The sequence below is a fragment of the Vicia villosa genome, linkage group LG6 (genome assembly GCF_029867415.1).
Source record: "Vicia villosa cultivar HV-30 ecotype Madison, WI linkage group LG6, Vvil1.0, whole genome shotgun sequence".
In the NCBI taxonomy this organism is placed as follows: Eukaryota; Viridiplantae; Streptophyta; class Magnoliopsida; order Fabales; family Fabaceae; genus Vicia; species Vicia villosa.
Genome location: NC_081185.1, coordinates 109,629,539 through 109,653,937, shown reverse-complemented (window position 1 = coordinate 109,653,937; position 24,399 = coordinate 109,629,539).

Here is a 24,399-nt window from a genome sequence, read left to right as displayed (position 1 = left end):
CCCGGTGTCGCCGGTGGCGACACCGGCGAGGGTGTTTTTGGTAGAGACAAGTGGCATAAGGCTTGGGACCACCACATATGACTATGTGGCACTTTATCCTCTTTGGCTCCTTTGAAAAGTACATTGATCCAAGGAATTTATAAATGCTTTTAAAGTTTACTCCACTTTCTATGTGGGACTATTTATGAAGCATTTATTGCCAATCTCACATTTGTCATTTTGGAACATAACTTGATGAAATTAATGCTCATAATTTCCAACAATCCCCCACTTGTTCTAATAATGACAAAGTTAATAATTCCAGAAATTAAATATAAAGAGTGTTAATACAGTTAGGTATCTTTCGATTTAAAACTTAACCTTAGTGAGGACAACACAAAGTTTAATCGGAATATTAGGTAGCAAAGCTTTTAAACCATGAATCCATATGATTAGACCGGTGTTTCCTTACACACACTCTCTAGAGGTTCTTCCTCTGCATAACTTGCTTAGCACTTATTTATGGCCATGTGCTATCCTTTTTCATGAATTTTTCATGAGAGAAACCCCAACTCTCACTTTGAGACGGCACCATCTCGAAATTCACATAGGTAAAGTTCATATTGTGTCCTTTTCCACAAGACACGTACCCTTGGTAATTAACTTCATTAAGAGTTTTTAAAGTAAAACTCAACCCTCGTTTAAGATCAACATTATCACGAAATGTTCGACAATTATCCAAATCAACGACTTGTTGTTACCCATTGAAAATCTTGAAGTTAATGTTCTGTTAACATAAGATTGGGTTGCCGCCATTGTGGAACTCTTACTCAAGGAGTTTCAACCCCATGCCTCTCGAGGTTGTTTTTACTAAGTCTCTGGCCAGTGGCTTAGTAAACGGATCAGCCAAATTATAGCTTGTTCATATATACGTGAGTGAAATGATTCCATCCTTAATCAATTTTCTCATGAACGAATGTCTAAGCCCTATATGCCTAGACTTTCCATTATACACTTCGCTGAATGCTCTTGCTAGAGTGGCCTGGCTATCGCAGTGTATCATAACCCTTGAAACATTATCCTTAGCCAATGGAACTTCCAAAAGGAGATCCCTCAACCATTCTGCTTCTTGACCAGCGGAAGCGAGAGCCACAAACTCTGATTCCATGGTCGAAAGAGTAATGCATGTTTGTTTCTTGCTCCTCCAAGAAATTGCTCCTCCAGCTAGTGTAAATATCCAACCAGTTGTAAATTTATGATCTCCAACATTTGATATCCAACTCGCATCAGTATATCCTTCTAATATGGCAGGAAACCTACCATAATGAAGGCCAAGATTTTTGGTTTTCAGTAAATAGCCAAAAATCCTCGTGATTGCCTTCCAATGTTCATTACTCGGGTTGCTAGTAAATCTACTCATTTTACTAACTGCAAAAGATATGTCAGGTCTGGTACATTGCATTAAGTACATAAGACATCCGATTGCACTTGCATATTCTAGTTGAGCCACTGCTCTTCCATCATTCTTTTCAAGTTTGACTACATGATCAAATGGAGTGGTCACTTCCTTGAATTTTAGGTGTTTGAACTTATCAAGCATTTTCTCAATATAATGTGTTTGATTAAGTTCATAACCCCCACTATTTTGCTTGACTTTTATTCCTAAAATTGTGTCAACAAGTCCAAGATCTTTCATCTTGAAAGTGGAAGTTAGAAATTTCTTTGTTTCTAAAATTCCATTCATTTTGTTGCTAATTATTAGCATGTCATCAACATAGAGACACAAGAATATTACAGTGTTGTTGTGCACTTTTGTATATAAGCACTTGTCGCAAGAATTAGGAATAAATCCATTTGACAATATTGTAGAATCAAATTTTTGATGCCATTGTTTTGGTGCTTGTTTTAAGCCATATAAAGATTTGACAAGTTTGCACACCTTTAGTTCATTTCCAGGAAGCACGTAGCCTTCTGGTTGTTCCATATAGATTTCCTCATCAAGATCTCCATTTAGGAACGTTGTTTTAACATCCATTTGATGAACTATAAGATCATTTAAAGAGGCTAAAGCAAACAACAATCAAATTGTGGTTGTCCTTGCTACTGGTGCATAAGTGTCAAAATAATCTATACCTTCCTTTTTTCTGAATCCCTTTGCCACTAATCTTGCTTTATAAGTGTTTAAGGCACCATCACTATGATATTTCCTTTTAAACACCCACTTGCATCCAATGGGCCTTGATCCCTTTGGTAAGTCAACAAGTTCCCAAGTGTGATTGGACACAATTGAATCCATTTCATCTTTGATAGCGTCCTTCCAAAAAGAGGAGTCCCTGGAAGTTATTGCTTCCTTATAAGTTTTAGGATCATCCACTACTTGAAGAATGACCGGAATACTTTGAACGAATTTCGTACTATTTCCTTCGACCAGATAAAACGAAATGGATTGAGAATCAATTTCATCTGGTCCTAGATTCTTTGTTTTCCGGACTCTTTTGCTCATCCTAGGTTCGGGTTGTGATTTAGTGATTCGAGAAGTGCCTTCAGGTTGTATTTCTACAATCCGAGAAGAATCTTCTTCACAAGATTCTTTATTTGTGGCTGACTCTGATTCTTTATCCTTAGTGATAAGATTTTCAAATAATTCTACATCCCGGGATTCAACAATGACATTAGACTCTAAATTTAAGAGTCTATATGCTTTACTATTTTGTGAATATCCAACAAAAGCACATCTTATCCTTCGAGGACCCAACTTGGTTCTCTTAGGATCCATATTTTTGTAGTAAGCCACACACCCCCACACTTTGAAATAACCGATATTTGGTGTCATGCCTTTCCATACCTCATATGAAGAAATACCAGTTTTCTTTAAAGAAATTCTATTAATTATATGATAAGCGGATAGTAAAGCTTCGCCCCACAAATTTAAAGGTAATTCTGGGTGCATTAACATGGCATTCATCATCTCTTGATATGTTCGATTCTTTCTTTCGGCTATGCCATTTTGTTGCGGTGTTCTAGGCGCCGAACATTCATGTATTATGCCATGTTCTTCACAAAATGCATCAAATTCAGTAGAAAAATATTCACCGCCCCTGTCACTCCCAAGGACTTTTATACTTTTACTTAATTGATTTTCTACTTCTGCTTTATAAATCTTAAAGGCATTAAAGCTTCATCTTTATGCTTTAAGAGATATACATATGTGTATCTAGAAGCATCATCAATAAATGTGATGAAGTATCTATTTCCCCCACGGGTTAACATGCCATTAAATTCGCACAAATCTGAATGTATAAGATCAAGTAGATTTGTCTTTATTTCAACACTTTTGAAAGGTTTTTTAATCATCTTTGATTTAACGCATAATTCACATTTGTTGAAATCATTAATGTTACATGATATCATTCCAGATTTAATTAGTCTCTTCATTGAACTAATACCAGTATGTGCTAATCTATTATGCCATAAAGACACTGAATCAAGCATGTAAGCAGAATTAGAAATTTCATTAATCATATTGTCGGTAATACATAGTTTGATCATTCCCTTAGCGGAATATCCTTTTCCAACAAATACACCATTACGGGTCAATATAAGTTTGCCCGATTCATAAACAGATTTAATACCAGGTTTTCCCAATAAATCCCCACTAACAAGATTCCTATTCATGTCGGGGACATGAAGCACATTGACAAGAGTAATTTTCTTTCCGGAAGTAAAGTTGAGTTCGACCGATCCAGTTCCAACAACTTTAGATCGTACTTCATTTCCCATTTGTACTTCTTGTCCATCATTTGTCTCAGAATAGGTTTTGAATGTAGCCCTGTCATAGGAGACATGCACCGTAGCACATGTATCATACCACCAACCTTGTACCTTGCCCTTGATTGCCATAATTTCGCTCACAGTAGCAATTATGTCATCATTTGCATGAACAGCATTGATCTCATTTTTTGATTTGTTGTGCTTGCAATCTCGAGCATAGTGTCCAGGTTTTCCACAAATAAAGCATCCGTTCTTTGGACCCTTTTGACCCCCAGGATTCTTGAACTTATTGTGTTCCTTTTTTGGCCGTAGATGACGTTTGTTGCCATCATGCTTCTTTCTTTCCTCGTTGGTCACAACGTTGGATTTTGAAAGACCCGCATATTCTGATTTTTCCCTTGCCTTCGATTCCTCCTCGATTCGAAGATGTTTCTGGATTTTATCCAAGGAAAAGTCCTCAGAACTGTGCAACAATTTCTTTCTATAGCCTTTCTACGAAAGTGGCAACTTTGCAATGATTGCACCAACTTGAAAAGTCTCAGGGATGTCTATTTTCACCGCTTTGATTTTGTTCACCAAGAATTGCAATTCGTGCACTTGGGGAAGAATGGGTTTGGAGTCTATAAATTTAAAATCAAAGTATTTAGAAATTGAAAACTTTTTCGTACCTTCTTCTTCGGCCTTGAACTTAAACTCGAGGGCTTTCCATATCTCAACTGCGGAGGGATTATCCGTATAGAGGTCGTAGAGACGATCAGATAATGTATTTATGATATGTCCAGGACACAACAGTTCGTCCTCCTTACGTTTCTTGCGTTCCTTCTTGACTTCGTCAGAATCATCTTCTGTTGGTTCTGGAATAGGAGTTAAGTCAGGATCTAAGACATTGTGAACCTTCAGGGCAGTCAGAAGGAATGTCATCTTGTCTTGCCATCTGGTGTAGTTAGTTCCATCAAAACGATCCAATTTGACAAGCTCCTGGTTCATAACTTTGATGCTTGAAACTGCAGCGTCGAAAGCCATTGAAGAATAAATACTTTTAAGATTGTTAGAAATATCGGAAAGATCGAATGGATCCAGGCTGAATCGCAAACGGAATCACTTTCCTTAAAAGTATTTCAAGCACACTCTCGATTGTCTTAGAGTTGGAACGGCCTGAATACCCAGGATAATTCAGCCTTACTCGAGTCTGCATAAGACCGGTGAAGAAACTCGAATGCAAGGAAGCTGTTTGGAAAATATAATTAGAGGATAATAATTTTGTGTGTTGATTCCGAAATAACAAACTTGTATTTATAGGCCATGCAAGTGTTTGTTTCATAAGTTGCAACTCTTCATGAAACAACACCATTTAAATGTATATTTGCAATGGTTCATAAAAATACAATGCACCACTTCATGAAGTGTTATTCATTTCGAATTCAAATTCAAAATTCAAACCTTAGGCAATAATTAAAATCTGGAGCGATAATAAAAACAAATTCGCAGTATTCCGACCGAAGGCCGGGCCGCCCGCTGGAGCGCCACCGGTGCCGCCTCATTAATGCCGCGAATAGCCCGATCGCTCCGATGCGACGTGCCTAAGTGCTCAAGTGCCGTCTACAAGCCGCCACTAGCACCTCTACGAATGTGTTTTTGATAGAGACAAGTGGCATAAGGCTTGGGACCACCGCATATGACTATGTGGCACTTTATCCTCTTTGGCTCCTTTGGAAAGTACATTGATCCAAGGACTTTATAAATGCTTTTATAGTTTACTCCATTTTCTATGTGGGACTATTAATGAAGCATTTATTGCCAATCTCACATTTGTCATTTTGGAACATAATTTGATGAAATTAATGCTCATAATTTCCAACATTAATGAACTCCATCTTTAAAGGCATCAGAAACCTACCGATAACTGCATCGGTTAGAGCAACATATTTTAGGTTGGGGTCACTGTTTGATACTCGGGGTTCAAAATGGAGGTTAGTGTTGTAATCGGGGCAATTATTTAGAGAAAGCTCAATAAAATTTATTCAAGAAGAAACTGGCAAAGCTAACATACATGGTGTTACAGTGTTTGACTGTATTAAAGGTTGGTTTAGTGTACAGGAGACAATGGATCATAATGAGGGTGGGCCAATGGGGTACTATCGCATCAAACTAGATAGAATTTGGTACGACTGCAGAAAGTTCCAAACATTTCGTATGCCTTGCTCTCACGTCATAGCAACATGTGCACATTCTCGCCTGGATCCTAGAAGACACATATACCCCGTTTCAAAAATGTATTAAATGTGTACATCAATACGTTCTCGGTGGTAGCAAAGGAGGATTATTGGCCTGCTTATCAAGGGGACATTTTTTGGCACAATGACCAAATGCGAAGGAAGAAAACTGGCCGCCTTAACAACACCCATATTCTAACCGAAATAGATACGAAAAATAAAATGATTTGATTATGCAATACGTGTCATCAACCAGGACAAAATCAAAAAAATTGTCAGAATATTATTTCTAGCTCTGCAACATAATTTTTAAATGTCAATCTTGATATGTAACTTATTTGTTGTAGGTCATAAATTTTAAATTAAATTAGACTTTATTTCATATTCAAGTTAACATTCGGCTACGACAAACTTAATACTACCACGTAAAAAAACAACACGATAAACAAATAAAACAACTATGCACATCATAATAACTATGAGATTGCAACCATCAAGACAATATCAGTTGGTCCAAGCATCATCATGAGAACATCATATTCGTTTTCACGACTTTCCAGAAATGAGTTACTTTATTTTTGTTGGATACTGTAACTTGCCTATCAATTCTTCTAATATTTTCGCCATCAAGAATGTCTCCTTCTAACTATTTGATCAGACTCCTCTGAAAATGCTCGAACATCTGCATATTCCAAAGTTTGATCTTCATCGCAGACTTTGTTTCCAAAAAAAATTGAGCATCTCTTTTGATCATTTAAAACGTTGAGGGATACTGGAAGACATTTTTAAGAATGAAATAAGAGAGAAATATGGAAATGGATGTTTGTATTTATAAAAAAACCCAAAACAACTGAGTAGCCGCATTGAACGACTACTGCACTTAAAGGTTAAGTGCATGTGCCACACTGCATGGCTTGATAGGAGAGCATGGGCCATGCAGTGTGGCGCCTAGCTCCTCCTAAAACATAATGCATGCGCCACAAAGAGTGGCACATCCTCTGTGTGGCAAAAAAATTTTTTTTTTGAAAATTGGTTAGTTTGATATTTTTTTACAAAATTTGGTTAGTTTGGTAATTTTTTCGAAATTTGGGGAATTGTTTTTGAAAAATGTTGTTATTTGAAAAAAAATATCATATTATGTAATTTACACGTAGTTTATATATCTCGACTAGAATTTATTTTTGTTTTTGAATTTTTTTGCCAAGTAGGCATTTACTACAATATAATTGATATGTAATTTTCTATTAAAAATTGAGTAATGAAATCTATTCCTTTGCTCATATGGTAATTTGGTTTTTGTCAAACTGATACTGAAGATAGAGTTTCAACCCATATGTTTGGTTATAAGTCTTTATAGAATTATCTCCATAATTCTAGAGGCTAGATTGAAGAATGTCATGCCAAATTTGATATCCCTTTGTTAGTCTGCTTTTGTTCAAAATAGACAAATGTTGTATGGAGTTTTAGTCAGCAATGAAGCTATCGATTTAGAAAAGAGGCAAAGAAGGAAATGTATGTTGATAAAGATAGATTTCAGAAAAGCTTATGATAGTGTGTATTAGAACTAACTCTAAAATATCATGAAAAAGATGAGGTTTGAGCAAGGTGGTTGAGGTGGATTATGGAAGTTTGTGTCTTTAGAAGCAGTTTGTCAATTTTAGTCAATGATAGTTCGACATTGGAATTTGAAGCATATAAAGGTCTCCGCCGAGGGGTTCTTTGTTTCATTTTTTGTTCCTATTGGTTGTAGAAGGATTTACAATGCTGATAAATAATGCAATCCAAATGGGAGACTTTCAAGCTTTTAAAATCAATAAGGAAATTCACGTTGAAATTTTACAGTTCACTGATGATACTATGATCATGGGTGAGAGGACATGGATACACTCGCAGAGCATCAAAGAAATTATGCGCGAAATTGAATTCGTGTTAGGTTTATGAGTTAATTTTCACAAGTGTAAGGTGTATGGTATCATTGGAAAAAAAATTTGGTGGAGGACCTAAAGTCGATAGGCTCTACATATCTAGATGAACTAAACTGATTCTTAATCAGTATAAGAGGTAGGCTAGGAAATGGCAAAACTCTTGATTTCTAGAAGCTTAAATGTCTAGGGAATGATACTCTATGCAATCTCTTCCCTGAATTACTTGCCTATATAGAGTTTGCAGAAGCAAAGGTAGCTAACATGTGTTAGCTGGAGATTTCGTTTAAGAAGTTGATCTTCGAAGATTTAAAAAATGGCTACTGATGGCCATGCTTCAAGAAAATGTCTAAGTTGAAACGAAGGAGAGAAGTATCGAAGCTAACACGGAAGATATCTTTGCCAAGACTTAGACATTTCGCGGAAAATTACATAAAGTACTGAAGCTTAATGTATTTCCGTAACATCTTCGAATATAACTATATGGCCACATGTCGAAAAGGACTTGAGCGGGAAGGTTTGAATTGCGAAACGGTTTCTATAAACTGCACATAGACAGATGGCATCCCCAGAGTTCTCGTGGATAACGTGGCATTAGATTATTGTACGACCGTTAGGGTCAAATTTAGTATAAATAGGAGTCTTAATGATAGGATTTCGTGTGTTCATTTTGTACAAATCACTCACATATCGCTCAAGTATCAAGTGTTAAGAGAAAGAGTTCGCTGAGAAATGTACGTATGAAACCACCAATTTGAATACATGTGTATTTACTTTTATCAAATATCTTTTGGTTTTCTTTACTTTCCTTGTTTAAACTTTTACTTTCGAAGTCATTTAGTTTCATGCACATTACTTTCCTGCAATTTATATTCTTGCGACTTACATTCTTGCATGTTAATTTTCTTGCAATTTACATTCTCGCAATTTACATGTTTTCTTATTACGATTTATGCGTCAAAGTTACACTAACTCATATAACCAGCGTTATCTCGAATGATTAGTCATTTGAACATAAATTTCTCGAAATCAAAACAAACAGGTATGAACCAAATCACATCAATAAACCTTTCGTTTGACCATGTCCTAGGATCAATCTAGTCGATCCTGCGAGTAACCAAATCATATTTATTATAGTTTGGAGGACTAGCGGTTGTTTACCGGAAATCACCGTAAACAAATTGGCACGCCCAGTGGGACTGTGTCAAACTAAGTGTTATTAATTGATTGTTTTGTTTTGTCTAGAAATTGTCAAGACCTTGTATGAACCTTAGGAACGGTAAATTAACCAACAGTGCAAATCCAGTTCCTAAACGAAGGTACAACAAGAAAATGGTCGTAGCGGCCAGTGCAGGGGGCGAAGAAGATCCCCCACAAGGATCAGGAACAGTAGCGCCAAACGCGACGAATGTTTCGACTTCCACTCAAGGAGCGCAGGCCATACCGGTTTCGACAAGATCTGAACCAGCGGGTAGTTCGCAAGCCATGATTGAAAATACTTCCACATCAACTGGGACTATCCCAATTTCAGTATCGACCACCGTTCCTCCGTTTGCAAGCACAAGCGAGATACCACCCGTATCGACGAACGCTGCAAATTATTTATCTACCCCAGGACCATCATTCACTGTAGATGGTTGGAGACAAAATATGCCATACGGGATGCCATATTCATACATGGCAGGACTACGAGGAACAGGGCCTACATACACTACAGCCAACCCAACGGTGTTTTCACCAAACATGGGTTCAGTAGGTCGAAGTGCACACAATACTGGTTTGTCGGCTCAGATTCCCCCTATGACCACTAGTACTCAAGCAGCATTTCGACAAGAAATGGATGCAAGTAACCAGGATATGGTAGGACTCCTTGCTAGAGAGTTAGGAACAATCTTTAATCCAATAGCAGCAAGCATTACTAGGTCTAGCCAGGATAGCGCAAAAACATACCAAAGGTTATCATCGCAATTGGGACGAATGGCGGATTTTTTAGGAGTCCCACAAAATAGACGAAGGAATAACCAGTCAACCTACCAAGAAGAGGATCCAATTGTCGAACCAATCCGAAACATAGTACCCCCACCAAGGCCAAATCCAGTCGCACAGAATCCAGCGGTCGAATTGGGAACTCAAATCGAAACGACGGAGACTGGCCAACAAGCTATTCCTCGACAACAGCCCAAACTAGTTATGGTAGGGAGAGACGAACATCCTGACAAAGTTGTCCACAGAGTCAGGAGAAATGATTTGGCAACAGAAAATAATCTTACTGCCATGATAGAAAGAATAATGGCTAATAACGGCTTTAATACTGGATTTCGACGTCCAAATTACACATCTCCCATACCTGAATACATCATGCAAAGTGAATTGCCAAGGGGTATTAAGGTACCCAAGTTTACCAAATTTGCAGGGGATACTAGTGAATCGACGGTGGAACATATAGCCAGATATTTAACAGAGGCAGGAACGTTAGCAGGGAACGAAGATCTAAGGATCAAGTATTTTCCTAGTTCATTAACGAAGAATGCTTTCATTTGGTTTACTACTTTACCCCCAAACTCCATAGATACATGGACACAATTGGAAAGATTGTTCCACGAACAATTTTACATGGGTCAAACAAAGATAAGTTTGAAGGAATTGGCTAGCATTAAAAGGAAGTTCACAGAGCCTATTGATGATTACCTAAACAGGTTTCGTTTGTTGAAATCAAGATGTTTCACAGTCGTCCCAGAGCACGAATTAGTCGAAATAGCCGCTGGTGGTTTAGACTATTCGATTAGAAAGAAATTAGATACCCAATATTTAAGAGACATGGCCCAATTGGCAGATAGGGTTCGACAGGTCGAACGGCTGAAAGCAGAAAAGGCTAAAGTGAACAAGAGTTATAAGAAAGAAAGAATATCCTACGTCGAAGTCAAAGACACTGATAGCGAAACCTTCGATGACTCATATAGCATAGAGGAGGTCGAAATAGATCTAGCTGAACTAAAAGAAGCACCGCCTTATGCTTGCAAATTACTTACCCCTGCCAACGGAAAAAATCCAGTAGAAAATGATAAAAGCGATAGATTTCCTAAGAAAACCTATACATTCGATGTCACCAAATGTGACGGAATATTCGATTTACTAGTAAAAGATGGCCAAATGATAGTGCCTCCTAACTCTAAAATTCCTTCGTTAGAACAACGGAAGAAGCGAGGCTTTTGTAAATATCATGGTTTTTTAGGCCATAAAACCTCACAATGTTTTATTTTCAGGGATCTAATTCAGAATGCTATCAAGGATGGTCGTTTGAAATTCGCTGACAAGACCAAAAGTCATATGAAGGTCGATACTGTAATACGGTGAACTGACTTTTTATCAATCGAAATGTCGCGGTAAGCAAGAGTCGCCACCGACTTTTATTTTATCCAAACAAATTCGGAAAGGCAAAAAGAAACAGAAAAAAACCTTTTTAAAGAAATCTAAGTTCGGGGGGTAATTTATGCAAAGGGAAGGTGTAAGGCACCCTTTGCATCCATGGTTTTCCATGGGCTCTTAATTGCTTTGCTTGCTCGTTTGTCTTTAGAAAAAGTAGATGAAAGAAAAAAAGTGGACTTTAGCTCGTAAATGAGCGTAGCCAGTTTTTGAAGAATTGTGAGAAAGAATATGAAAATTGAGCATTGCAAGGCAATTAGGGGCAATTACCTTAAACTCAGATGATAGGTCTCTTTTTAGCCTTTCAGAATGAAAGGGTCAATCCTTGCCATAAGAGGGCAGGAAGCCTTTCGTTTGGAGGTTGAAGGGTCGTCGAGATATCATTCGCCATAAGACTGACCCATGCCATAGAGAGGCAGGTAGTCTAAGGGAATGATCAGAATAGCCTTTCGTAGGCAGCCAGAGGATACCTTAGCCTTTTTCGTAGGCAACTTCCGAGGGTCGAGATCATGTATATCGAAGGCAGCATCATTAGGGACCATGATCTTAATCGAGGCAACTGGCTAAGGTATCCTCGTATTCGAGGGACTGGCTATTCTGCAAAATAACACAAGGCAACAGGCAATAGGCAACAGGCAACAATATAAGGCAACAGAGAGGTTACCATAAAGGTGAGTGTGTGCAACAATCACGTGGTTCAATTCAGATATTTATCTTGTAATTAGTTATCTACTTTTGTTAAAGGCTTGCACTCCCTAACTTACTAACCACGCAATTAAAACAAAATAAAGGCAGAAAATAAAATTTCCTACGCTATTACAATAAACACCTGCGGGGACGGGGGAAATTAAAAGGCGGAAATAAGAGAAATCAATAATTAATTTTAAATGCTGAATGCCTTGATTCCCTCGAACCTCGATTGACCCTGAAAATTAAGATGAAAATAATAGGGGGTGAGTGTATGAGAGATCTTTGATTATTCGAGGCAAATCCTATTTTAGGCAAGAGCATTAAGATAATATTAAATAAAATAAGGGTCGGAAACTTAGCTTTTTGAGTTGATGGCGCGTGGCTGAAGAATACTGGGGTAACCCTGAAAAATGAAGAAGAGAAAGGGTAGTGCATTACAGATTGACAATAAGGGTTATAAGATAATAAGGATTAGAGGTTTTTTATGGTGATAAACTTTAAATCTTAAGGGTCACTGAAGAAACCTAAAAATATAATTATGGTTAAAATTAACAAACCTAAAACTAAAATTGGTTAACCTAATTAATTATTAACAAAAAAATTTCATATTTAACTAATTATTAACCCTATTTAATTATTAATTCTAAAATTAAATTTATGATTAATTATCAATTAAGACCAAACTAAAATTGTCAACTAATTTGTGAGGTTAATTAGTAGATTAATATGTCAATAGGTAGAAAAAACAAATTGTTAGTGAACAAACAGTGGTTTTTTAAAAAAGAACAAAGATGAAAAACAAATAAAACTAAAAAAAAGAAAAAAAAAGGAAAAGGAAATTATCTGGCTGGGGCGTGTGAGCTAATGTGGTTGCTCTTGAGGGTGTACGATGCGCCTTCCTGTTCATGGGCGTTGGATCTGGAGCTAGCAGAGATCTGATGGTTTGTGGCTGAGGGTGTATGGCAGTCATGCGTGACGCGTTACATTGGATACCATGGGATTCAATTGTTAAAAATAACTTTGTCATCACTGGGTATCGAACCCAGGTGTGTTCGCTTCATAGCAATCTCTCCTTGCCATCTGTACCAGACTCGTTTGTTTGACATTTTCATGCATCACATTTATTATAACATAAAACGAATTAGAAAATTTAAAACAAAACAAGTGGCGTCCATAAGCTCCTTCTTCTTCCTCCGAATGCCTGCAACAGAGAACGTTTTTTGGGCCACGGTTTTGTGGCGTGGCCGTGAGCTTGCATCCATCAAACCTGCGATTTAAACACACAATCCACACAATACAATACTCCATATCAACGCATATAAACTCGCGATTTCATCGAATCCCTTAATTTGGCACAAGATTAAGGCTAACCAAGTTCCCCCAAAAACCTGCGTACAAACCCTAGCCATGGTGTATTATTCAAATTGCGACGATAATCGAATTAAATGCACAGAAACGATCTAATCATCAATCTGAAAACAAATATGCAACTGTAACCTGTTTATAATGCCTACATGAATGCAATTGAACATGAAGCAAAAAGAGCAAACCGTGAGCTTATTAGAAGCGATTATGAGTGCTTCGAATGTCTGCAGCTACCAGGTTCGATCCAGGGAAGGTTGTTGTCACGTTATGGATCTTTAAAGCTGCCTGGATTCTCTCCGAATTGCCTCTGCCGTTTCGCTTGGCGTTACAATTTTTAACCTTGGGATCGGGTTCCTCGCAGCCGAATCTTCTTTCCTGCAATTGATATAAAAAACAACAAGAACAAGATGTTTTTTTCGTTTATTTATTTTTGAATCAATGGAAAGCTTGTGTGATTTTCTACGGTTATTTGTTGTTGAAGACTCGGTTTTGTTGTGTTGATAGTCGAAAAGCGGTGTCGAGTGTGGTCTTTGGTTTATGGTTTGCATTGGCTTATGAAATCTTACTGAGGCAAACGTGAGAGGGTATGATGATTGGTGAAAGATCAACGTATGTATGCATGAGTGAAAAAGCAGCGTGACTGTAAAAGAGAAATAGGATTTGTTGTGGTATCGGAATGGCTACGTGAGAATCCCCCCAAATAAGGGTTTTTTGTTAGTAATTTATAAGAGAAAAAACTAGGTTTTAACAGGACAATGGGTTTAGATCAATTTGAGCCCAATGGACTTCATCTTTTTTTTCTAAAAAAACAAACAGAAATAGAACAAATGCAAATAATAGTATAGTAAAGTAATTTACTAATTTTAATTAAAATCCAACTTAAATCTAAATTGAATTAAAATTTAAATTGTAAACCACCAAAGGATTGGTAAATCGAAAATATTGTTAAATCGTAAAAACGAACAAAATGCGGAAAGGTGAATATGTAATGCATATTTTTTTGAATTTTTTAAATTAATGCAAAATTAAGTTGATCTCCTGACGTTAAGATGCAAATGATATGCAAAACCTACGCTAAAAAACAAAAAATCTGGAGGGCAAATTTTGGGGTATGACAGCTGCCCCTGTTCAATTATCTTAAACCTGAAGATGTAGAGTGGTCTGTATGCCAGTCGGTATCTGAAGGTTGGAGATGATTGAACACAAGAATACCAATAAATTTGCCCTATTTGAAGCAGGGACTTTTGTCGGAGATGGGCTTGTGGATGCCATCTGGTAGTTGTTAGAGTATGGATTGTTGCAAAATTTCTGCTTTTGTTGTCTTCCCTTTTTTGAATGTTGAGGAACCGTCAAAGGTATCGACTCAAATCTGTGTTGGGTTATTTAAGGAACCGTCAAAAGTATCGACTTAAATTTGAAGCATATTGTTGAGGCACCGTCAAAGGTATCGACTCAGATATGTAGATAGATCGTATAAGGAACCGTCAAAGGTGTCGACTTATATCTGAAGTGTGTCGTTAAGGAACCGTCAAAGGTGTCGACTTAACTCTTGATGTGGGTTGTTAAGGAACCGTCAAAGGTGTCGACTTAACTTTGAAGCATATCATTGAGGCACCGTCAAAGGTATCGACCCAGATATGCAGATAGATTGTATAAGGAACCGTCAAAGGTATCGACTTATATCTGAAGTGTGTTGTTAAGGAACCGTCAAAGGTGTCGACTCAACTCTTGATGTATTAAGGAACCGTCAAAGGTGTCGACTTAATACTTGAGAATAGATTGTTAAGGAACCGTCAAAGGTGTCGACTTAACTCTTGCAGATAGAGATAGTAATATCCTGAAAAATAGAGGTTAGTTTTCTTATGTCATGATGCATGTGTTTATGTAATGAGTGTCTCAAAATAAATGAGAAACTTTGTATGTTATGGATTTGTTATGCAGTGATGTATGCGATGTATGAATATGTTTGTGTCATATGGTATGCGAATATGATTTAGTCAAGGAAATAAATTTCCAGGTCTTTGTGATTTTGATGTTTGATTTCGTCTTGAAGATGCTCAGCTGGGGATTTATGATTTCTGCTTGGAGATGATCAGTAACTTGATGTTCCCTGATTGGGGATTAGAGATATTAATAAACCATGTTGGAGAAGAGCAAAGTGTTGGAGAACCGATAGTGTTGAAGATGTAAACTCTGTTGGGGAGCCATGTCTTTGTCGGGATGAGAGCATTTGAAGATATCTTCTTAATGATTACTCTGTGGGGATATGATCTCGTGAACCCGACTCTGTGGGAAGACGTGGGTGTCTTGAATATTGCCCCTAGCATTATAGTACCTGCCATTCCTGGATTTAAGACATGTCACTGAATGTTGATCAAGATGTCAAACTGGACTTGCATAGGTTTGCCCCCGCTAGTAAGAGCTTTGGAAAGATTCGCCTCACGAGGACTTTATGAGATGTGCGCTATGGGCGACATGCCCTCAGTAATCGTAAACTCAGGATGATGCCCCTGATTATTTTGGCATCCTGAGAGATTCTCAGAATCTTGACTTGATTGCCTCAGTTTGATCAGGAACATAGCTTGAAACCCACTTGAGGTGTATGCCTTTGATTGTTTGGCTTTTGAGAGATTCTTGGAATCTTGACTTGATTGCCCCAGATTGTTTGGACAAATAGTTTGAAACCCACTTGAGGTGTATGCCTTTGATTGTTTGACTTTTGAGAGATTCTTGGAACCTTGACTGGATTGCCCCAGATTGATTGGGCAAAACATGCCATGCCCATTGTATACGTGGGAGACATTTCTTCTCGAAGTAATTTTGTCTATCGGGATAACTTTCAGTCATTAGCCATACCCTGTGCAAGTTCTTTCTAATGCTAACATTTGAAATTATGTAGCAGAATATGTTTAATAATGAATTCATGAGATGCAGTGCATACGTTTGTCTTGAGTTTTGAGAAAAACATTAAAACAAGAGATGTAAAAACATGATGTTTGTAAAAACGGAACATCAACTCAGCATTTTTGGTAAACCTTAAGGAGTCAGGATACTTTTGTTGTGACAGTATGCTTTCGAACTAACCATGCTTCAGTTAGGGCTTTCAAGGGTTGTAACGTGGCTTGGTTCACGATTTACGAAACAAAGGATAATGGCTCAAAATTTGATTGTACCCACCCCTCTTCGTGATGATCTTCAGTCCTAAGCTCAATTAATTCAACTTGTGCATTCAGGTTCCAAGAGACTTTTGGATTTGCACCTTTGATAATGATGATGGTTCACAAGTAAAGAGAATTTTTGAGATGACAGTCACTTCTTCCTTTTGGTAGTCACAACTTTGAGTTGTTCAAGAATTTATTGACTTTTCTTTTTTCATTCATTTTGTTTTATATCCCTAACTTTTGCCTAAACTGTCTATTTTGAGCTTACAGTCAGCGGGATGCCTTGATTTTTGCCTAAGTCATCATTTTGATTTTTGACTTAGCAGGCTTTTCTTTGTATGTATGTTTTCATCATTTTTTTTTGAAAGATATTGACTGCCTTACTTAATGATTGATGAACCATCATTGGCTTTTGATTGACATCTCCAACACTTCTTTGATGTGTGCAGATGAACGCTTGTGATTGAAATCTTTATTGAAAGGTGTACTGAATGATTCTCTTAAAATAGAATGCACAGCCAAATTAACTGAGAACTACCCTGCCCCAGGTTATGATCAAGGGTTTCAATTAGTGCAAGAAAGAAACTTCTACTTCTTAGGCTCAAAGGGGGTTGACGAGGGATTAACATCCTTATATCTCCACCGTTTAGGAATTGAAACAATGCCTGTACATCGTCAGCATAGTCCGCTCAAAAGCATATTGTATGAGGTTGCGGTATCGTTTTCGTCATCCTCCCTCAAAAGGTATACAACTTTAGCAAGAGTTGAGTATCATAAAACATATGCAAAGTAAAGATGCGGTTTATATGAGTGATAGCGAAATAATTTATTCAAGACAAACATATGCAATGTACTGATGATGATTATTAAGACAGATAATGTCTATCATAAGACGAATGTTTAAACAAACAGAAAAGAAATATGCAAATGAAAGTAGATCTAATGATCCAAAAGTTCGTCCGTCTAGACGTCAATTAGTCTTGTCATGATTGTGCATAGGAGCGGTGATCACCATATGAGTTTCAGGAGAGTTGGATTTGATTCCTCCGTCATTGATCAAATCTTGAATCTTTATTCCTTAATGTCCAGCAATTGTTTGTGTAATGTCCAAGACTGTTGAAACGGTACGCGCACCTCGTATTGAGTTTATAGTCAGGAGTGGAGGTGTTAGCATTCTTAGGAGGATCCCTTAGAGTAATCAATTCGATCTTTAATGGATGTTGTAATGCTTGAGCCAATGACATATTGATCTCGGTGAATTGACGCTTAGGTACGTCTGGCTTTCTTCGTTGTTGTGGGACTTGGTGTAGAGATTCAGAGTATCCGGGGTTCGAGCTTCTGGAATGTGTATCTGATTGAGAAGACCAGAACGGGTCATGCTTTAGACCATATCTGTAGAGGAGTATCAGACCGAGTCATACATTAGACCATATCTGAGGAGGAATATCAGAACGAGCCATACCTTAGACTATATCTGTTGAGGAATAGCAGAACGAGTCGTACGTTAGACCATATCTATTGGAATGTCAGAACGAGTCATACATTGGACTATATCTGTTGAAGGATATCAGAACGAGTTATTCATTAAACCATATCTGAAGGGGAATGTCAGAACGAGTCATACATTAGACCATATCTGATGAATAATGCCAGAACGAGTCATACATTAGACCATATCTGACTGAAGATACCGGAAAGGGTCACACATTGGACCATATCTGATAGGGAATACCGGAACGGGTCGCACGTTAGACCATATCTGATAGAGAATGCTTGCTTGTTAGAGTCGATGAGTTATTTGACGAAGTTTTGGAATGTAAAAGGGCTTGTCAGAATGAATCTCCCGCTCGATTATATCTGAGAGGAATGATTGTCGAGGCGGAACCTGAAAACAAAGTTAGAAATATGCGATGTCATGAATGCAAATGAAATGTTTTTCAAGGATCTTTAAGGAATTTAGTCAGCAACATTGGACAGTGATTTGGTCGCATATTTGTTTGAAGAATTCTGACTCTTGTCTTTGAACATCCTTCTTTGAGAATCAAGCTCACCATATCGAGTGGATCATCGCCTCTGATTCAGGATACTTCTGTTATTGGAAGGTATGTGGCCAAAGGAAAATAAATCCTCTTGCCCCTTGCTAGGTATCGAGTCTTTGGATAGGAAAGTATGCGGCCGGAGGAAAGTAAATCCTCTTGCCCCTTGATTAGGAAATTCGTCCTTGATAAGAGCACTTAAAATTGTGCGCCCTAAATTCCTAAGATCCTTAAAAGGGTTAGTTAAATCATGTTATGCTCATGGTGTCATGATGTCATGCAGATGCAATGCATTAAGTAAAGCATAAGGTCAAATTGTCCTACAGGCAAATCCTGCAAGAAAGTAGAAAGTTAAAGCGTAAGGCAATGAGGGCGAAATGTCCTACAAGCAATCCTGCAAGGAAATAGAAAGTTAGAGCATACGGTAATGAGGACGAAATGTCCTACAAGCAATCCTGCAAGGAAATAGAAAGTTAGATAACAAACAGGTCACACAAGAGTCCTTAGGTTTAAAGGCTTGCATGAAGTTGGTAGGTAAGTACCCCCCACTGAAGTTAAGTTGGTTCAACCTGTCCTATATAAAGATCGGGTTCTAGGGAGCTCATATCATTGACCTTTCTCGAAGGCGCTTATCTCAGTTCGGCAATCGAATCACCAACCAAGAAGGTCCTGAAAGTCCAGTCCATATGAGTGTAGCTTCGAGTATCAACCAACTCCGGTCGGAACCAAAGCCAGCTATCTCGCTACTTGCTAATAGGCCAAAGTCAAGTTCAACTAGGGTTCTAGGGCAAATTAGTGCTTAATGACACCACGCAGCAGCCAAGTGTTTCCTCAAGTCGGATCCCAAGGAACACCAGGACAAACAAATGTGTCACACTAACGATGGCCACCATATCAACCACATCAGTATACGCTGTGCAGTCTCCTTGGTCTCATGCCATTTACCTAAGGTTCTCAGATCCGGGTTAGGATCTTTCACACAAGTAAATACCCAAAACAGCCTTTGAAATATAAAGCAAACAAATCAAACAATTAAAGTGATCCTAAACTTTAAGGTAACCCCTCTTTTATTTGAAAGCATCCCCAGCAGAGTCGCCAGTTCTGTAATACGGTGAACTGACTTTTTATCAATCGAAATGTCGCGGTAAGCAAGAGTCGCCACCGACTTTTATTTTATCCAAACAAATTCGGAAAGGCAAAAAGAAACAGAAAAAAACCTTTTTAAAGAAATCTAAGTTCGGGGGGTAATTTATGCAAAGGGAAGGTGTAAGGCACCCTTTGCATCCATGGTTTTCCATGGGCTCTTAATTGCTTTGCTTGCTCGTTTGTCTTTAGAAAAAGTAGATGAAAGAAAAAAAGTGGACTTTAGCTCGTAAATGAGCGTAGCCAGTTTTTGAAGAATTGTGAGAAAGAATATGAAAATTGAGCATTGCAAGGCAATTAGGGGCAATTACCTTAAACTCAGATGATAGGTCTCTTTTTAGCCTTTCAGAATGAAAGGGTCAATCCTTGCCATAAGAGGGCAGGAAGCCTTTCGTTTGGAGGTTGAAGGGTCGTCGAGATATCATTCGCCATAAGACTGACCCATGCCATAGAGAGGCAGGTAGTCTAAGGGAATGATCAGAATAGCCTTTCGTAGGCAGCCAGAGGATACCTTAGCCTTTTTCGTAGGCAACTTCCGAGGGTCGAGATCATGTATATCGAAGGCAGCATCATTAGGGACCATGATCTTAATCGAGGCAACTGGCTAAGGTATCCTCGTATTCGAGGGACTGGCTATTCTGCAAAATAACACAAGGCAACAGGCAATAGGCAACAGGCAACAATATAAGGCAACAGAGAGGTTACCATAAAGGTGAGTGTGTGCAACAATCACGTGGTTCAATTCAGATATTTATCTTGTAATTAGTTATCTACTTTTGTTAAAGGCTTGCACTCCCTAACTTACTAACCACGCAATTAAAACAAAATAAAGGCAGAAAATAAAATTTCCTACGCTATTACAATAAACACCTGCGGGGACGGGGGAAATTAAAAGGCGGAAATAAGAGAAATCAATAATTAATTTTAAATGCTGAATGCCTTGATTCCCTCGAACCTCGATTGACCCTGAAAATTAAGATGAAAATAATAGGGGGTGAGTGTATGAGAGATCTTTGATTATTCGAGGCAAATCCTATTTTAGGCAAGAGCATTAAGATAATATTAAATAAAATAAGGGTCGGAAACTTAGCTTTTTGAGTTGATGGCGCGTGGCTGAAGAATACTGGGGTAACCCTGAAAAATGAAGAAGAGAAAGGGTAGTGCATTACAGATTGACAATAAGGGTTATAAGATAATAAAGATTAGAGGTTTTTTATGGTGATAAACTTTAAATCTTAAGGGTCACTGAAGAAACCTAAAAATATAATTATGGTTAAAATTAACAAACCTAAAACTAAAATTGGTTAACCTAATTAATTATTAACAAAAAAATTTCATATTTAACTAATTATTAACCCTATTTAATTATTAATTCTAAAATTAAATTTATGATTAATTATCAATTAAGACCAAACTAAAATTGTCAACTAATTTGTGAGGTTAATTAGTAGATTAATATGTCAATAGGTAGAAAAAACAAATTGTTAGTGAACAAACAGTGGTTTTTTAAAAAAGAACAAAGATGAAAAACAAATAAAACTAAAAAAAAGAAAAAAAAAGGAAAAGGAAATTATCTGGCTGGGGCGTGTGAGCTAATGTGGTTGCTCTTGAGGGTGTACGATGCGCCTTCCTGTTCATGGGCGTTGGATCTGGAGCTAGCAGAGATCTGATGGTTTGTGGCTGAGGGTGTATGGCAGTCATGCGTGACGCGTTACATTGGATACCATGGGATTCAATTGTTAAAAATAACTTTGTCATCACTGGGTATCGAACCCAGGTGTGTTCGCTTCATAGCAATCTCTCCTTGCCATCTGTACCAGACTCGTTTGTTTGACATTTTCATGCATCACATTTATTATAACATAAAACGAATTAGAAAATTTAAAACAAAACAAGTGGCGTCCATAAGCTCCTTCTTCTTCCTCCGAATGCCTGCAACAGAGAACGTTTTTTGGGCCACGGTTTTGTGGCGTGGCCGTGAGCTTGCATCCATCAAACCTGCGATTTAAACACACAATCCACACAATACAATACTCCATATCAACGCATATAATCTCGCGATTTCATCGAATCCCTTAATTTGGCACAAGATTAAGGCTAACCAAGTTCCCCCAAAAACCTGCGTACAAACCCTAGCCATGGTGTATTATTCAAATTGCGACGATAATCGAATTAAATGCACAGAAACGATCTAATCATCAATCTGAAAACAAATATGCAACTGTAACCTGTTTATAATGCCTACATGAATGCAATTGAACATGAAGCAAAAAGAGCAAACCGTGAGCTTATTAGAAGCGATTATGAGTGCTTCGAATGTCTGCAGCTACCAGGTTCGATCTAGGGAAGGTTGTTGTCACGTTATGGATCTTTAAAGCTGCCTGGATTCTCTCCGAATTGCCTCTGCCGTTTCGCTTGGCGTTACAATTTTTAACCTTGGGATCGGGTTCCTCGCAGCCGAATCTTCTTTCCTGCAATTGATATAAAAAACAACAAGAACAAGATGTTTTTTTCGTTTATTTATTTTTGAATCAATGGAAAGCTTGTGTGATTTTCTACGGTTATTTGTTGTTGAAGACTCGGTTTTGTTGTGTTGATAGTCGAAAAGCGGTGTCGAGTGTGGTCTTTGGTTTATGGTTTGCATTGGCTTATGAAATCTTACTGAGGCAAACGTGAGAGGGTATGATGATTGGTGAAAGATCAACGTATGTATGCATGAGTGAAAAAGCAGCGTGACTGTAAAAGAGAAATAGGATTTGTTGTGGTATCGGAATGGCTACGTGAGAATCCCCCCAAATAAGGGTTTTTTGTTAGTAATTTATAAGAGAAAAAACTAGGTTTTAACAGGACAATGGGTTTAGATCAATTTGAGCCCAATGGACTTCATCTTTTTTTCTAAAAAAACAAACAGAAATAGAACAAATGCAAATAATAGTATAGTAAAGTAATTTACTAATTTTAATTAAAATCCAACTTAAATCTAAATTGAATTAAAATTTAAATTGTAAACCACCAAAGGATTGGTAAATCGAAAATATTGTTAAATCGTAAAAACGAACAAAATGCGGAAAGGTGAATATGTAATGCATATTTTTTTTGAATTTTTTGAATTAATGCAAAATTAAGTTGATCTCCTGACGTTAAGATGCAAATGATATGCAAAACTTACGCTAAAAAACAAAAAATCTGGAGGGCAAATTTTGGGGTATGACAGATACCAACCCCCTGAACATTGCTGACACCAACCTGTGTGAGCCATGTGACATCAACATGGTGGAAGTGTCTGAAGTCGAATTTGCTGAACCAGAAATGATGTCAAAGGGAAAGCAGGCTACTGAATGCCTAAATGATGACGCGGTCTTCAATACTGATGTTGAAGGATCCCTCGACCCAGAAATGACCGACAATCTGGAAGAAAAAACTAGTGAGGCCACTGAAGACCTCAGGATGAAACTTCAGCAGATACAAATTTCTGAAGCCCCTCCAGCAGTTGTCAACATGGTAAATGCTAGACGACCTTTGTCTGAAATCGAAGAGCTGGAGGAATGGTTGACAAGGCAACAGGGAAATGTGGATATTTCACCAAAGGGCGAAACTTTGAAAGATTACCTTTGGAATTGCCACGAGAAGAATGGAGGAAAAATGCTGATGTGCCCAAGATGCTCTATAATGCTGAATCGAAGAATCCAAGCTAACTTCGAGAGGACCCTGAGAGAGAGATTGGAGCAGCCTTGGAGAGGCGGAAACCTACTGCTAAAGATATACCCAAGAACTGCGGAAAGTTTGGTGAGTTTCTTGGTCAGATGCCACAAAGCAAATACAGAAGTGGTGTTATGTCCCAGGTGTGGAGCAGTGTATGATGAACTCCTAGCGCGTTCCCTCGAAAGGAGTTATTTTATCATGAATCGAGAAACCCAAGGTCTCCGTCCTAATATATATACGTTCGACAATCGAACTTCATATAAGAGGCCTGACAGTCCTCACCCTAAGGCACGAAGGGTCACATTCAAAGTCCCTGCAGATACACCTAGGGACAGATGGGTGCAAGCTGGCGCAAGAACCAATAAGTGGAGAAGTTGGGACCAAGGAGGAAGAAATGCGATGGCCTATAGGAAGCAATTCCAGACCTCAAATCGAGAGATGTATAGGCTTGAGAATTACAAAGGTAGAAATCCTATGTCCAGATCCCAATGGAGACGGCACCAGAGAATGAAGAAGGCCCAAAGAGAATACAAGCCAAGAGAGATTGGAGAGTCTAGCAGCAACCAAGTCCAACACCAGGGGGCAAAGGCAAGCAAACCTCCGGTAGACCGCAGACTCTTCGAAGCTGAAAATATTTTAGAAGAAGAAGAAAAGATGCGTTCCAGTTCTTGGAAGGAAGAAGATAGAATGACAAATGATTTCGATTTGGATGGAGTATCATCTCTCAACTTGATATGCAACGTGGTGTCAGTCCTCCCTCACGAATTCAATCAAGAAACTGAAGTTGAGGAGTGTGAAGAAACTGACGTCGAAGAGATGACAAAACACAGACCTGTGTGTTACTACGTGTTAAACAACAGAGCAGTTGAGGAGCAGAATGCTTTCTTCGAAAGGCCTGACGAAGGCATGCGAAATCATCTGAAACCACTCTACATAAGGGCTAAGATTGAGAACGTTGGCATTAACAAAGTTCTGGTAGATGGAGGGCCGGCAG